The following is a 16,075-nucleotide window of genomic DNA, read 5'->3' on the forward strand; positions in this document are numbered from 1 at the left end:
CTTTTGATTTTTTTTTTCGTTTTAATAAATGATGCAATCTTTTATCTTGTATTAATTTAAGTGATTTAGCTTCCTTGAATAGAAAATTTTATAAAATATGTTTTAATCTTAGTCGTCCATGTAATTGATCTAATCCGTTTAATAGAAAGAGTACAACCATAAATAGAGACTTACCCTAACTTGTTCATTTAATATTGAGCAATACAACTCATAGCATTCACTCAAATCTTCTTTTGTGTGTGTCATTCTCTCTTTTTATTTTTTTGTTTTTGCTTTCTTGTTCAACGAAACCTTTGGTTTAGGATTTAAGGTTGATTTAGATGTCCAAACTGATTAGAAACATCTAAGACCTCACAGACTAGCTAGAGAGCCATTAGTCTTATGATAATAATATCAAAGTGAAGACGACGTTAGAATAAAACTTGTTAACTTTATCTCTAAATTGCTACAATGTCTTGAATTGTTCCCAACTCCGCTTTGATATCACTTATTATTGTCCTAAAGTCTCCAAGGCTTTATGATGATGTTGCGACTTTATTGCTTTGTATCAATTAATGATAAGCTCTCTCTTTCATTTTTTTTTTCTAGACTAACCTTCTCCTTTATCTCCATTCAATAGCCACTACAACGATAGGTTCAAAATAGGGATGGCAGATGCTATCATTGGTTAATAATAAAATTTACGACTTCCAAAGTTAATTGTCTATAATAGAAAAAGAACGCAAGAATGAGGGAAGCAATCAGGCGAAGAGTTTCACAAGGCGACTGGCATGATCGTGGTTCAAAATGGTATACGGTGTTCGTCAACAACGTGAGTAAAAGGATCCACCCTAAATCCCTAAAGGAGGCGTTTCAGGAGTATGGTGCAGTGACTGACGTTTTCATAGCGTTCAAAAGTAGAAGGAGACAATCAGGTGGGTCTACCTTTGCTTTTGTTAGGTTCAAAAATAAATTCCAAGCAGACATAGCGGTCCGGAGGGCGGATGGTAGGTTCATGGATGGTTTTAAGATCAGAGTATTCCATGATAATAAGGGAACAAAAAAGATCAAGAGGGCTGAGTCAGGGTTATCCATTAAAAAATTGTGGAAGCCATCGTTAAGGGATTCCAGGTCGTTTAAAGATGTTCTCGGAGGGATGAAGACTGTTGATAGCAGGGGAGCAGACATTGTCGATAGTTCTCAGCGTTTGTTGTCTCCTGGACTGGATAACGTGTTTCATGTTCTGATTGAAGATGGTAAAAAGTTAAGGCCAGAGACTAAAAATGGTGAGAAAAATATGCTTATTCGCATTAATGAGGAGTTATCGTGGAGGAATACTTGTTTGGTGGGGAAAATTAAAAATATGTACGATGAAGATATTATTCAAGCAGCTTTCAGCGCAGAAGGTTTTGATGTGAAGGTCAGTTTTTGGCATGAGTTACTGGTTGTCATCCAATTCAAAAACGTTTCTGATCGTCTGGGGTGCTGGCAAAATAGAGAGGTATGAATTCATCGTTGGTTTGACGAGCTGGAATTGTTGGAGGGTTATGAGAACAAAGTAAGAATTAAAGTCTGGTTGCTTCTGTCGGATGTGCCTCTAGCAGTGTGGAGTACGAAATTTTTTAAGGATTTGGGAAGCCGGTGGGGAAAAGTTTTATGTATTGATGAAGATACTTGTAATCGGACGAGGTTTGATGTAGCCAGGATCCTCTTGGAAGTTCAATATGTTTCGGAGATCCCAGAGAAAACTTTTATTGTTTTCAACGGAAAACTATTTTCCATTAAAATTTCAACAGAATTACAGGAGGAAAATAGAGTGTTCTTAGATGGCTCTTTAGCAGGCGGTGGAGCGTGGCGCAACGATATTGAAGAAGCGGGTGAGTTTCCTTTGATCGAAGATGACCTCGCTGGTGAAGTTGGTCCACAGGCAGCATATTATGGGGCAAATACGCATGTAATGCATTGTCAGAAGAATATCAGTGTTAATGGTTTCGTGGCAGCTAGTGAGGGGCATGTGGGCGGTGGAAAGGAGTGGGGCTGAAGTACAGACTTTGTATGATAATCTGATTTATTCGGAAGTTGGGCTTGATATCCAACCTGTGAAGTTAAGTGGTGGGCTTTTGGAATTAAATAGTCATGCAGATGAGGACCTGGGTGATATTGCGTGTGTGCGGGATTCAACTAAAACATTGACTTCTGATCAGGTTATCCACAATTCTCACAAAATCATTTCTTCTTCGAGAGCTGGCAACGGGGAACCGGTGGGTGAGAAGAGAAGGATGATGAGAAGTAAAGAATTTAATAAAAAGAAGAAGGTTACGAGAAAGCAGGTTCTGGTTCGAAAGGAGAAAAGAGGAGCGGCCGATCGCGGGGGTGATCTCTGTTGATTGTTCGGCGCCTGGTAATGAAGCGGAAGCAACGTTTGATGTTGGAGAGGCACTGGGTGTTGCATTTACAGCGTCAAGAGAGGTAGTGGTTCATCGTTTGGAGCAGAATGAGTTCTCGGGTAAGTTATGATTGGGGTTGGCCTTTGTAGTATTTCTCTCGTTTGTGTGCTTGATTTGTATGGATTCAGGTTTCTAAATATTTAGTTGGAATATTAGAGGGTTGGGAAAATCTATTAAAGTTAGAGCTATTAGCCGGGCCATAGAGTTTAATAAACCAAGTATAGTGTTAAAGCGATTGAGATTCCTGTTTCTGTGGAGAAAATTCTTTTGGGTAGAGTTTGTAGCGCTTTGGTTTTTGCGTCTTAGGGATGGGCATCTAACCCGAATCCGACATGTTCCAACCCGACTGGATCAGATCGGGTCGGATTTTTTAAAAAAAAATCGGATTCGGGTTTAGGGTGAAAAATATCCGACCCGACCCGAAAAAATATATAATTTTACCCTATATATTTAGGAATAATTACAATAATACCCCTCTATATATTATTTTTTTCAATTTAGTCACTATTTTTATTGAATAAAAATAACTTTTTTATTATTTCGGGTCGGATCGGGTGAAAAATTAATTTTATCAGGTCGGGTCGGGTCACGGGTGGAGATCCCCTTCTTATCGAGTCGGGTGGACCAAAAACCCGACCCATGCCCATCCCTACGCCTGCTGAAGGCACTTCAGGAGGGATCATTTCTAGATAGGACCGTAATGCCTTTGAGATGACTAGCAACATTATTCTTAGGAGAATTGTAGCTATAAAAGGAAGATTGATATTTAATAATTCTGAGATTGCTTTTGTTAATGTTTATGGGCCAAACTGTCACAATGAAAGAACATAGTTTTTCGAGAATCTTAGTACTGTCATCGCTAATCTCAACTGTCCGTTTGTAGTGGGGGTTGATTTTAATGTTGTAAGGTCAACTTTGGAAAGAATTGGGGCCCAAGATCTGCCTGCTGCGAGGAATATGTTTGAAGACTTTATCTCAAGGTGGGAGTTGTTTGAAGCTCTGATTTCGGGCAGTATTTTTACTTGGTTTAAGGGAGGGTCGAACGTGTCTGCTAGTAGACTGGATCGTTTGCTGATCTCTACTGATATTGCTGGTGATTTTCCTGGTTTTATGCAATTCACTCTTCCAAGAAGTATATCGGATCATAACCCGATTGTGCTTAAAGAAAGGAAGCATATTAGAGTTTGTAGGCCTTTCAAATGGTTTAACCATTGGGTGGAAGATCCGATCCTTGTCGGTAGAATTAACGATGTGTGGGAGAATAACAGAGGTAGAAACATTATGCAATCGTTATTGCTAACTAAGGTTGTTACAAAAGAAAGAGTAAAATCTATTCGGGATAACAATACAAATTCAACAGAAAAAATTGGGAAATTGATTGATGACTTAGAAAAAAGGATTATTTTGAACCCCAGTTTAGTTTCTACCCAGACCGATCTTGTTGCATTGAAGGCTCGTTTGTGGGATGTTTTGAGGATGGAAGAGAGAGAATGGCTTCAAAAATCTAGACTCAGGTGGTTCAAAGAAGGGGATAGAAACACAAAGTTTTTTCATTTAACTGCTTCTTCAAGAGCTAGATTTAACCGGATTTCAAAGCTAATGGTCAATAATTTGGTCTTTACACAACAAGCAAGGATTCAACAAGCCTTTGTTTCTCATTTTCGGTGCAATTATAATGATGTAAGAACTATTCCAGTTAAGAGATTGGATATTCCGTTCAAGAGAATTTGTGATGCCACTAAAAGGTATATTGAGAGTCATTTTTCTGAAGAAGAGGTATGGCACGTAATTAATTCGTCGGATGGTTCGCAAGCGCAGGGTCCGTATGGTTTTAACTTGGATTTCTTCAAAAAATTCTGGAAGGTTATTAAGGCTGATGTCATGTTGTTCATGGCTGATTTTATTGGGACAGAGTTAAGGATCTTCCTTTCAATAAATCTTATATCGCTCTTATCCCGAAAAAAGGTGAGGTTATTTATCCGGAGGATTATATGCCAATTTCTTTGGTGGGGAGTTTGTACAAAATAGTAGCTCGGGTTTTGGCTAAAAGAATGGCTAGATGTCTTAATGAAGTGTTGGGGGAGAATCAATTTACTTTTATTTCTGGAAAGCAGATTGCGGATTGCATCCTGATTGCTAATGAAGTTATCGACGACCTCTATAAAAGCAAGAAAGAAGTTGTTCTATTTAAGGTAGATTTTTGTAAAGCTTATGACACAGTTGAATGGCACTTTCTTAACCTGATCCTAAAGAAAATGGGCTTCGGAAAAAGATGGAGAAAATAGGTTAACTTCTGTATTTCTTCTCAAACCATCCTTATTCTAGTTAATGGTTGCCCTTCCAATAGCTTTTCAATTAAGAAGGGACTTAGGCAGGGTTGCCCTTTGTCGTTGTTGCTATTTAATGTAGTGGGGGAGGCCCTCAGTGGCATGCTAAAGAAAGCGGTTGCAAGGGGGTTGTGTAGTGGTGTAGGAGTAGGGTCTAGAAGTGTAGAAATATCGCATATTCAATTTGCAGATGATCTTCTCTTGTTTTCGGCAGCAAATGATAATAGCCTGAAAAATTTCAATCGTTTTCTTAAAATTTTTGAGCTGACAGCGGGGTTAAAATTAATGATGAAAACAAAATTAGAAGATGAGTAGATTCTATTAATTATGGTTGGGCTATGCTTCCTACGACTTATTTGGGTCTTCCGTTAGGTCACAAAAAAAATTCCATGTCTTTGTGGCAACCTGTGATGGATAAGATTAAGTCTCGTTTACAGGGCTGGAAAGGTAAATTTTTATCCTTTGCAAGCAGGCTAACGATGATTAGATATGTGTTATCTAATTTACCCGTTTATTACATGGCTCTATTCCCTATTCCTAAGTCCATTACAGATTCCATCAATAAAATCACAGCTTCTTTTCTCTGGAAAGGAAATTCGGAGAATGGAATCCATTGGTTAAAGTGGGAATCGATTTGTGGGCCTAAATCGCATGGGGGTTTGGGTCTATATGATGTTAATGTTAAGAATCGAACGTCGCTTAACAAGTGGGTTTGGCGGTTTGGTGAAGAGGATGATAGTCTTTGGAAAAAAATAATTGTTGCCAAGTATAAGTATTCTCTTGACTCTATTGTCCTAGTAATGGTTAGCAAGTGTAAATCTTCTTGGGTGTGGCGTAATATTGTCAACCCTGTTATTTCCAATGATGGGAATTTGTCTGCTGATTTTATCTGTATTATGGGGGATGGTGCCAGAATCGATTTCTGGTATGATCACTGGTCGGAAGTGTCTTCTCTTAAATATGTCTTCCCTAGAATATTTAGTTTGGCGATAAAAAAATCTGGGAAGATTGTTGAGTTTGGTAAGTGGGAAAACGGAGTCTGGGAGTCGAAAATAGACTTGAGGAGACAACTTTTTGAATGGGAGAATGATCTTTGGACTGATTTTACATCGGTCCTAGTTTAGCTCATTCTGCGGATAGATTGAATTGGTTAGGTGCAGCCAGTGGTAGGTACACACCTAAAGCTTTTTGTTCTAAGGTGGCTTCTGAAGGCAAAATGGAAGACTCACTTTGGAAAGCATTATGGTGAAAATATGTTCCTCCAAAAGTTTCTTCTTTTGTGTGGAAAGCAGTGCATCAAAGGTTGTCGGTTTCTACAGAGCTGGAGAAGAGAGGAGTTCTAAGTTCTGAATTCTCTTTTTGTGCTTTCTGAATTCGAGTTCCTGAAACTATTAATCATGTCCTCTTTCAATGCGTTTGTGTCTAGAAGGTTTGGCAATGCTGGTGTTTGGTGTGGCATATAAATTTTGTGTTCCCTTGCAATGTAAAGGATTTGCTGCAGGTTTGAGTTAACTAGAAAATCAAAAATAAATTTTGTGACCTGTGGAAACTCGGGTTCTTCGGATTGATATGGATAATATGGCTGTGTAAGAACAAAATTAGGTTTCAGGGTTGTTCATTTTCGGTTGATCACATGTTATATTTAGCTTTGGTTCAGATTGGTGTTTGGGCTAAGTCGATATGACCATCGTTGATTCAGAGCGTTCAAGATTTTGTTTGTAGCCCAGAATCATTAGTGATTGGGTGTTGCTGATTTGTATGCTAGTCAATAGTATTGGTATTTTCTGTCTGTTCTTTAGTTTGGTTTTCATTTTTATTCGGCGTCTTGCAGATCTTGTCTAGCTTTTCCTTGTTCCTGCTTCTGGTTTCCAAGAAGCATCTCCTCACGCAGTTTTTGGTTCTTGTTTGGGATAGCTCCTATTGGTTTCTTAGGTAATGGATTCATTTCTGTTTCACTGGCCGAAGCTAATTTTGTTCACTTACTATCATTGGCGAGAGGATCTTTTGTGCTGGCTGCAAATCTCATGCTTCACAATAGTTGTTTTCCATTTGCTTTTTGTTTATCTTGGTTTTTATGATTTTCGGTCTCTACTACGACCCTCTATTGCTCATGCTGATCTTGTTTCCATCAGTGATAACTCTTAGTTTGGATGTGTGTAGCACTTCTTCGTGTTCCATTCAGGGGGCTGGTTGTTCCTACATTTTGTAGATAGTTTGGGGCTGTTTTAACAGCAAACTTTTCGACTATTGCTTTGTTGTAATAAGGTTCATGTTTGTATCGTATTTCCAATCCCAAGGTTTACTCTTTTTCTTCCATTTAGGTTTAGGGAGGTTTTTTAATGAGGTCATTGGGGTGGAGTACTTTGTGAATTATAATACAAAGTACCCATTTTTTTATAAAAAAATAGGGATGGCAAACGGGCAGGATGAATACGAATACCCCTTCTTCCATCCTCATACCCACCTAATATTTTCATATTCACCACTTATTCACCACCACAACGGGTAAAATTTTTAAATCCACACCCGTCTACGTGGATACATTCTCAAATTTGTCCTCACATCTACTACACAACTGGATATTCACCACCCATTTCGTACGCATATGTATCCATCTATACCCACATGACAACAACCGTAATTCTAAAGATTGAGAATTTGACATAGGAGAAATGATGATATTCAATTCTAAAAAAGTTTATACCCTAATATTTGGTTACATTACAAGTCATGCCCTATAAAATCTTATGATTTACAGGATAGTCTCTAAAATTATACCTAAATTCATAATAGTCCAAAATTTATATGGTGGGTAGTTAGTGGGCATGTGGATATGTCGTAGGTGGATAAGGTCTCAAACGCATCTCCACCCACTATCCATAACGGGCATGACTTTTTACATTCACACCCGCCCATTACCCACTAAATGTAATGCCCCAAATCCCGGGTTAGTAGTTTCAGGCTAACCTAAGAATATTTAAATAAGCCCACTAGGTTCATGAAAGAGTGTCGACCCAATTAAGTAAGGAGTTGGGCTTGGAGGTTTGGCCTAAATGTTAGAGAAGGGATTTTTTAGCAGTTGATTAAGAGTGGAGGGACCAAAAGAGCTATTTTACCATTTTATAATTCAAAAAGCTTGATTTAGTTTTATAAGGGTGATGTAATTTGCTTACCTACCCTCCTCATTTTTCCTTATTTCTCTCTTCCCTTGTCCCCTACCTTCTCCCCTTCCATTTTCATAACAATATTTTCCACAAGCAAGAGCAAAGCTGAGAACTTGATAACCTTCTAAGCCTAGTACGAAATTTTCAAGACCCAAGCTTTCATTTAAGCTCATAGTCTATAGGTTTGGTACCATAACTATCAGTGGAGGTTTAAGAATCTAGAGACTTGTAGCTCGTTTTTGAGCAAGATAAAATTAGGAAAGTGTTTCTAGACTTATTTTAGTTTCATAAACAAATAACTTATTTTCCATGTTATATTAGCGAGAGAAATAGGAGAAGGTCCAACACCAAAGCAAAGGAAAAGTTATCCTTGAGTGATTGGGACGTTTTTCCAATAACTAATACTCTAAGGTAACACATTTCTAACCTTCTTATATCATTTGAGGGCCTCCTAGTGCATTTGCTTAGCTTGCATTATATTTAAAGCATATGAGCATGTTTATGGCAATTCATAGATTTATGTGTACGTTATTGGAAAAAGATGTTTGTAGCTTGCAGTTCGATGATGAGTTTGATTTTCGAGCTGTGGATGCAATTGGTAGGTCGGGTGGAATTTTGACTATTTTTTATAAAACCAACTTTAGGGTGGAGAAATCAATACAAAATCAGAAGTTTATTTTGGTGGCGGGGAGATGGATTCAAGAGGATTTTGATTCATCTTTAGCAAACATTTATGCTCCATGTGAGGCTTTGGAGCAGGAAGAGCTATGTAATTGTTTGACTGAACTGAAATTGGAAGGACCGTCAAATTAGTTAATGAGAGGTGATTTCAACACTGTCCAACATCAAGGTGAAAGGTGCAGCTGTGTAGGCAATTTGAAGGGGAGCGATGAGTTCAACAATTTTATTGAAGTATATAAGCTAATTGACTTACCTATGATAGGTAAGAAATTTTCTTGGTATGGGCCGTAAGGAAAGAGAAGCAAGTTGGATAGATTTTTGCTTGACGATAATTGGATGTTGGAGTTTAGAGATCTTTCAATAACATGTTTGTCACGTTCGGTGTCTGATCACATACCGGTTTTACTTTCTAACGGAGGGTGGACTGGGGGCCGAGACCATCCAAGTTTGTAAATGCTTAGTTGTATAAGGATGGTTGCAGAGGAATTGTGAAGCAAATAATTGAGAGCAAGTTTAACAAGTCTGATCTATCTCTAAAATTAAGAAGCTTGAAAAACGCTTTGAAACGGTGGAATGTTGGTAATTGCGATGATTTGTATAACAAAATCAAAGCGATCGAGAAAAATTGAATGCTTTAGAAGACTTGGGGGATGTTTCAAATCTAGACGGGACTCAATTGGAGGAGTTAAAAAATCTTAAATTGGAATTGTAGGACACTATGAAAATTCAGGAAGAAGTTTGGAGGCAAAAAACGAGGTTGTAGTGGCTTTTGGTGGGGGATATGAATTCAAAAAAAAATTCACAATGTGGTAAAGATTAAATCAAAAAGTAATTATGTTCATGGCTAAATTTTTGGAAACGATAGGAATGGGGGCTCAAAGAAGCTGAAATAGATTTACAATCACTTTAGGGAGCAGTTTAGATATATGCTAAGAAAGTGGAAATGAATCTTTAATTTAAATTTCCAAGTTCTCCATGTAGATGAGGTAAATCGACTTGAAGGTCCTGCCTTTGAAGAAGAGATAAAAAAAGATGTGTGGAGCAATGGGGATTCAAAGGCTGATGTATGTAAGATTGTGTCTAGCTTTCTCGAAAACGGTAAACTTCCTCCTTCAGTTAATGCCTCGTTTATAGAATTAATTCCAAAGACGGGCAATCCGGTGAATTTCTCTGACTATGGTCCTATTAGTCTAGTCGGATCTATCTATAAGGTATTAGCAAAAGTTTTGTCGAGAAGGCTCAAGGCGGTGTTGGAGCAGACTATAAGTGAAAACCAATGCGCCTTTATGAAGGGTCGTCAAATTTTTGACGGTATCTTAATTGCTAACGAAATCATCCATTCCGTGGGACAAGAAGGCAAATGTTTCATTTAGGCCTTGGACTTGGTGGTCGATTCTTGCGACTATTGATAAGTTGGCGAAAGAGGTTGGCAAGGTTTGTTTCGCTCTTGCCCCTAGTGTTAATATCGCTTTGGATGTTGGCTTAGCAAATGTGGGTCTGGCGAGATCAAATTCTTTCAAGGCTTGGTGGTAATTGTTGTTGATGTAGAACCTTTTATGTTGCTGGTGTTTGTTGGTTTTGTTTGTAAGGTTTTTGGGGCCAGTTTTGTGTTTTGTCTTAGTTTACTGCTGAGGGGCATGGTGTCTCGAGTTTAGCTTTGTGGGGTTTGTTACAACGATGTTGTTGATGGCATGTTGTTTCTATAGCGGTATGGTTTTATGCCTTTTTGGTGCTTTCGTTCGGTGGCCTTGTGATCAGCTGCTTAGGGGAGTGCAACAGTTTCTAATTTTTGCATTCTTTGCTCTGCTCTGATCTGCTGTGTTGTGCTGGTTTGATGTTTTTAAATCTGTTTTGACTTAAATTGTTTAGTCAGGCTCTGGTGTTTGTGTTTGAAGAGGTGTAATTCAGAGTTTTTTTCCTATTTGGTTCATTTGTTTTGTTTCTTTTGTTCGCAGAGTTTTTTTAGTGTTTAGGGGCTTTTCTCTTAGTGTTGGCTCGTGTCCTTTGTGTAGCTTCTAGGTTGAGTGTAATCTTTTCCTCAATTTAGATTTAGAGATGTTTTTAATGAGGCATTCTTCCCTAGTCTTTTTATTAATAAAATCATATCTTGCTGGGGGAAAATTGACTCCTTATGACCCTAATAAACTCTCATAAGCTTTTAATAACGTTTGTGAATTTCGGTAGGACTATTGGGGTGATTAAAGAATGAATTTTGTGCCTAAACTGGGCATTTCTGGCCTGATTATTTATACTGAAAGAACAATACCGATATTGTTCTTAGGAAATGCAAAACTAAAAGAGTTTTGTGTGAGTAGTATCGATACTTAATGAGAGCCCCGGTTTTGAGACCCACAGAAAGGGTATCAAAACCAATATTCCAATGTACATTTTTGGTATTGGTACTCATGGGAGTATCGATTCCAAGGGTAGAGTATCGATACTCCCCATAGGAGTATCGATAGGAGTATTGATACCGAGGTATTTTTCAAAACATCGAAACCCAATTTATTATCAATACCTTGGTTTGTATCGAAACTCGCTTACAAGTATCAATACTACCCATTCATCCTAGCCTTCAATTTCATGTTCGGTATCGATATTGAGTAAGAGTATCGATACACGTGGGTTAGTATCGATACGTAGAGGCTCAGTATCAATACCAATATTTTGGGATAAGAAATTTAGGGGAATTAGAGAAGTAGTTTAGGGACCCAAGAGACCCAAGAATACTCTAATTACCTCCAAAAAAAAATATCAAGGGAAAACTATATTGGTAATTGAAATTTACACCTAGAAACCCCATAACTTAGAAAATCATAAGAGTAGCCTTGTAAGATGTTTGGAGAAACGAATCGGATACCCGAGTTGCTCTATTTACAATATAAATATTAGTATTGTAGAATATCTGGACAAAACTAATCTAGTGCACAAGGCATTTATCTACCGACCGGGCGTAGATGCCCCAAGTACTCTCAAGGAGTTGGTTGTTTGGGTGAATGTTCCGATGTAGAAATTTCATACCTCGCTCTAGGTAGGCTAGAGAGATGTGTGTCTCTGAGATGTAGAAAAACCCTCTGACCACACCATGATGCCTACCTCTGTATGTATGTTTAGCTTAGCATACTTGTATGCTAATAGTTATGTTTACTAGCATGTACATGCAAATGATGCATGTAGTATAGTTTGGTTATTAGTGTGGCACTGAGCTTGTGAGCTCAGCGTTCGGAATTTGTTTCCGTGCGCATGTCTATAGGAGGAGCATTTTAAGGAGCCATCGCGTAGACCGCCTTCCAGACCAGTGCCAACTTATTAAGTACGTCTTGAGAATATTTTTAGTGGGCATGTAATGCATATAAACCCTTATATATTCGAGTCGTAACTGTATGGTGGGACTTTTGTAAACTTGATTTGAAATTATTTTGGGGGCTAACATTTTTTGTAAATTAATTATTATGTATTTATTTTAATATCAACGTTATGGATGAATTTTTACATGGATGTTTATGTCAGTTTTAAAAGAAATTTTTGGGTTAGCCACTTCGGTGGTTCCGTGTGACTCCTTGGCCCTTCGATATTCGAGTCGTACTAGATTAGAACGTTACATTTAGTGGTATCATAGCTTAGGCTCAGTCGTTTCTAGGACCCGCGAGTTAGAGTTGGTAAAGGTTTATATATCCACTGGTGAACCAATTTTGTGCATTTACTCTTTCTTTTCTATTACCACATTGAAAAACCTAGAGTCTTTTATTTTTATTTTTATTTTTATTTTTACCCTCTTTTATTACCCCTGTCAAGGTAGAGATTGATTTGTTTCAAGAACGAAGAAGAAACAAAAAACAGAGAAGAAGAAACGTTCGAAAAAAACTAGTTCCAACAACATTTGAACAGAGAAAAAACAGAAAAATATTTGGAAAAAAATAAAGAAAAAATTGGTTGTTTGAATTTTATTACACTTCTTTGCATTTGTTTACTTTGTTTCGTGGCTTGAACTTACATATATCTTACCTCTTGTCTTGATATGTAAACTCGATTTTGGCCTTTTTACTTACCTTAACTTAAGCCCCATTTTAACCTTTTTAAAGACCCCTTAATTAGTGCATCTTGTTCATTTTGGTGGTGGAGACTTGATTTACTTACAAGCATGGTAATGTCTTGATTGGTTCTAGCTTGAGCGTTTTTCTTTTACCAGAAACACGTTGAGCGATTATGAGTTAATCCTTATGAGGTATTGAGTCTTGTTACATTGAAATTGATGAATTATTAGGATATCATGGTTTTGCTTAATTTGTTCCTAGTAATGTCTTTTACTTGATTGTTACTTGGTTTCGATAATTGTTGTGGTCTTGATTCGTTTGGTTATCTTGAATATATGGTGAGATGAAGGATGATAACTTGAGATTTTGATATATTTGATTAAGACACACTTGAGGACAAGCATTGAATAAGTGAGGGAGAATTTGATCAGCGATTTATTTTGTTATTATTCAATATTGCTGATTTGGATTGTTTTGATTCATTTTATGTGCAAGACCATAATTTCCAAAAAACAACATTTAAAGGACATGTTCTGCATTTTTTATTTTCTGGAGTTAAGGTTGGACACATGGGCATGACTTGAGGCATGATGATGTCCGACGTGGTAGATTCTGGCAGTCCAGTCAACAATGGCTTCTGGATGGTGCTTCTGGATGGTGATTCGGTCAATATATTCTAGAAGGATGAGGCAGACGTAAATTACTTAGGAATTAAAATTTAATTTGAATTTAAATATTTGGGATTATCTTTGAATATTTTTAGGATTTTCTTTAGATATTTAATTTTAAATATTTTATTTATCTCTAGGTTATCTAAAAAATTTAAATACCCAATTAGGGTAAAGTTTGAGAAGCACTTCACCTTTCGGGTTCAATTTGTTTTCTTTGTTTTTATTTTATAAAAATTTTCTTCTTATACTTTTCGTTTTTACTTGAAGTCTTTTCTTAAAAATATGCTAAGTATGATTTTTATCATGCTTAGCTAATTTTTCAATAAGCCAAGGGTTAAAACGATGACTCAATTCCGATCGTGAGAATTGAAAAACACTTAATATCCTTTGATATTATTCTCATTTTTCTACAAACTTGGTTTGACAATCGGTCTTACCTTTAAAAATCTCTACATTTTCAAATTAAAAAAGAGCTCGTTGGTTTAGTTGTTGTTCCGATTCAAAGTTGGGAGGAATGATCGACTTGTAGCATATTAGACTTCATGTGAATACACTTTGCAGAGGCCTGCTAAAGGAAATTGAGATTGAGTTTGATTCTCATTAAGATAACATAACCCGAGTTGGACTTTTCCAATGCTTAAATTGTATTGATACTAGTGACGATAGTCGTGGTTAGTCCATTTAAAGACTGAATTCCATAGATTGTCTTTGGATTGTTGGTTTACCGGAGAGAAAAGTAAGTTAAAAGGGTTGAGCCTTGTAGAATGTAACCGACATGTATCCGGAGTAAAAATCTTCTTCGATAATCAACTGTAATTGAAGCACAACGATGCTTAAGCTGTTTTATTTCTTTGATTCTTTCTTAAATTTTACTTTTCTTTATTTTCTTTAAACTTGTTTCAAATTTACTTTTATTATTTTAGATTTACTTCATATTTTATTTTCTTAGTTAAACCCTCGTTTTCTCACATTCTCACTAAAAGTAAGAATCAAAGCCTTTCAACATCAGAATCTTCTCTATACTACGTTTCTAGCTTATATATTTGAGAAAAAAACTTATTTATTTGACAATATACTACGCTTGTTATTCATTTTCGTTTCTCAACCATCATCCAAGGTTCAAAAGCCTCATTTGGAACCGGTGAGGGTTTAAAGGGCATATTCTTTTTGGAGGTCGAAGAGTGAAGCCTCGGAAGGCACAATGTTCTTAGTCGTAGGTGCAGCTAAGGTGGGGCATATATCTTTAAAATTCCTATAGATTCCACACTCAAAATAAACAGCGGGAAGAGCCTCATATTCTACGATTTGGGCATTACCATTAATATCAATTTTAGAGACGAGTGATTTACGCAAATTTATATTCACTACCATACGGCAAAAGGTCTATGTCGACCATAATCAGTTTGGTAATCGACCTTAACAGCAGATTCAATCCGATTCCCAATGACCTCAATCATACTTCGTTTTGAACAAGTAATCGAAAAACCAGGTAATCTTACCTACGCCATGATCTTACTGGGATGTGATTGAGTCGAACAAAAGTCAACAGACAACAGTTTAACAGTCAAGTAGTGGCCGAAAAATAGTCTAGGGACCGTCCGATAAAACCATGAGATAGTCTCGCCAGCAAGAGAACTTCACTGGAAAATACACATTCTCGGTGTCTATTGACTTAATCGGATGCGACGTTTTCCAAATGTTATAGACATGATTATGGAGATTGTTATAGCCAATTTTGCGATCAAGAACTTTGACGATTAGAGTAAAATCCATACTTTTTATAGCCAAGTGTTGTACTTGATCGGAGAAATCAATGAATGGTATTCCATCTCTTTCCCCTACTTGGATGTCATCTTCCAATAAATCAGTATCTTCATCCTCAATCTCGATTAACTGATCATCGTATTGATGTTGTGAGGGGCTTTGCGTCACACCAATGATCATATCCTTGTAAGAAATTTGGGGTTTAAGCGTTGAAGCATCAACGCAATCCATGTGTTGAGAAGTTTGCGCGATGGAGGGATTATACGGCTCGGGGAAGAGGGTCTCGTCGGTAGGGTTTTTTTCGGATCCTTGAAGGTCTTGAGGATTCCGGTATTTCAGGAGTGTTTTCTGTCATACCGTCAGAATCAATATCAAATTGACATTCAATAACAGTGACTATATCTTAATTGAATAAAAACAAAACTGGTCAAATATTATTTTTTAATTCAATAAAAAATATAAAGGTTAAACAAAATTTTTATATCCATTTGTTTATACGCGAAAGAATACATTAAGCACAAACCCAAATGGTAAACAAGCATGTTGAATTGTTAGTACTTTGAACATTCTATGAGCAGCCGCCCGAAGAAGGATTTGGTGCCAAATTAGATTGTCAAATTAAAACGGCGTGGAACACAAGGTCCCTCTTCCGGTTATGAACCTTTTCTTCGTCATCTGCTTCTCTCTGCCTCACTCCATCTGTCTATTGTGCAAAAACTTTGAATATAAAAACATTGGTGCATTTCTCTTCTCAATCCATCCCAAAAAGGAAAGGAAAGAGAGGAAATGTCGGGTGATTGGGGGCCAGTTGTGGTGGCAGTGGTGCTGTTCGTGCTGTGTACGCCAGGGTTGCCGTGTCAGCTTCCCGGAAACAATAGAGCGGCGGAATTTGCCAACTTTGACACCAGCCCCATCTCCATTTTCGTTCACACCATAATATTCTTTGGCTTAGTCACCGTCTTTCTTATAGCTATTGATATTCACATCTCTTCAGGCTAGAATTTCAGA

The sequence above is a fragment of the Hibiscus syriacus genome, unplaced genomic scaffold, assembly GCF_006381635.1.
Source record: "Hibiscus syriacus cultivar Baekdansim isolate YM2019G1 unplaced genomic scaffold, ASM638163v2 tig00110059_pilon, whole genome shotgun sequence".
In the NCBI taxonomy this organism is placed as follows: Eukaryota; Viridiplantae; Streptophyta; class Magnoliopsida; order Malvales; family Malvaceae; genus Hibiscus; species Hibiscus syriacus.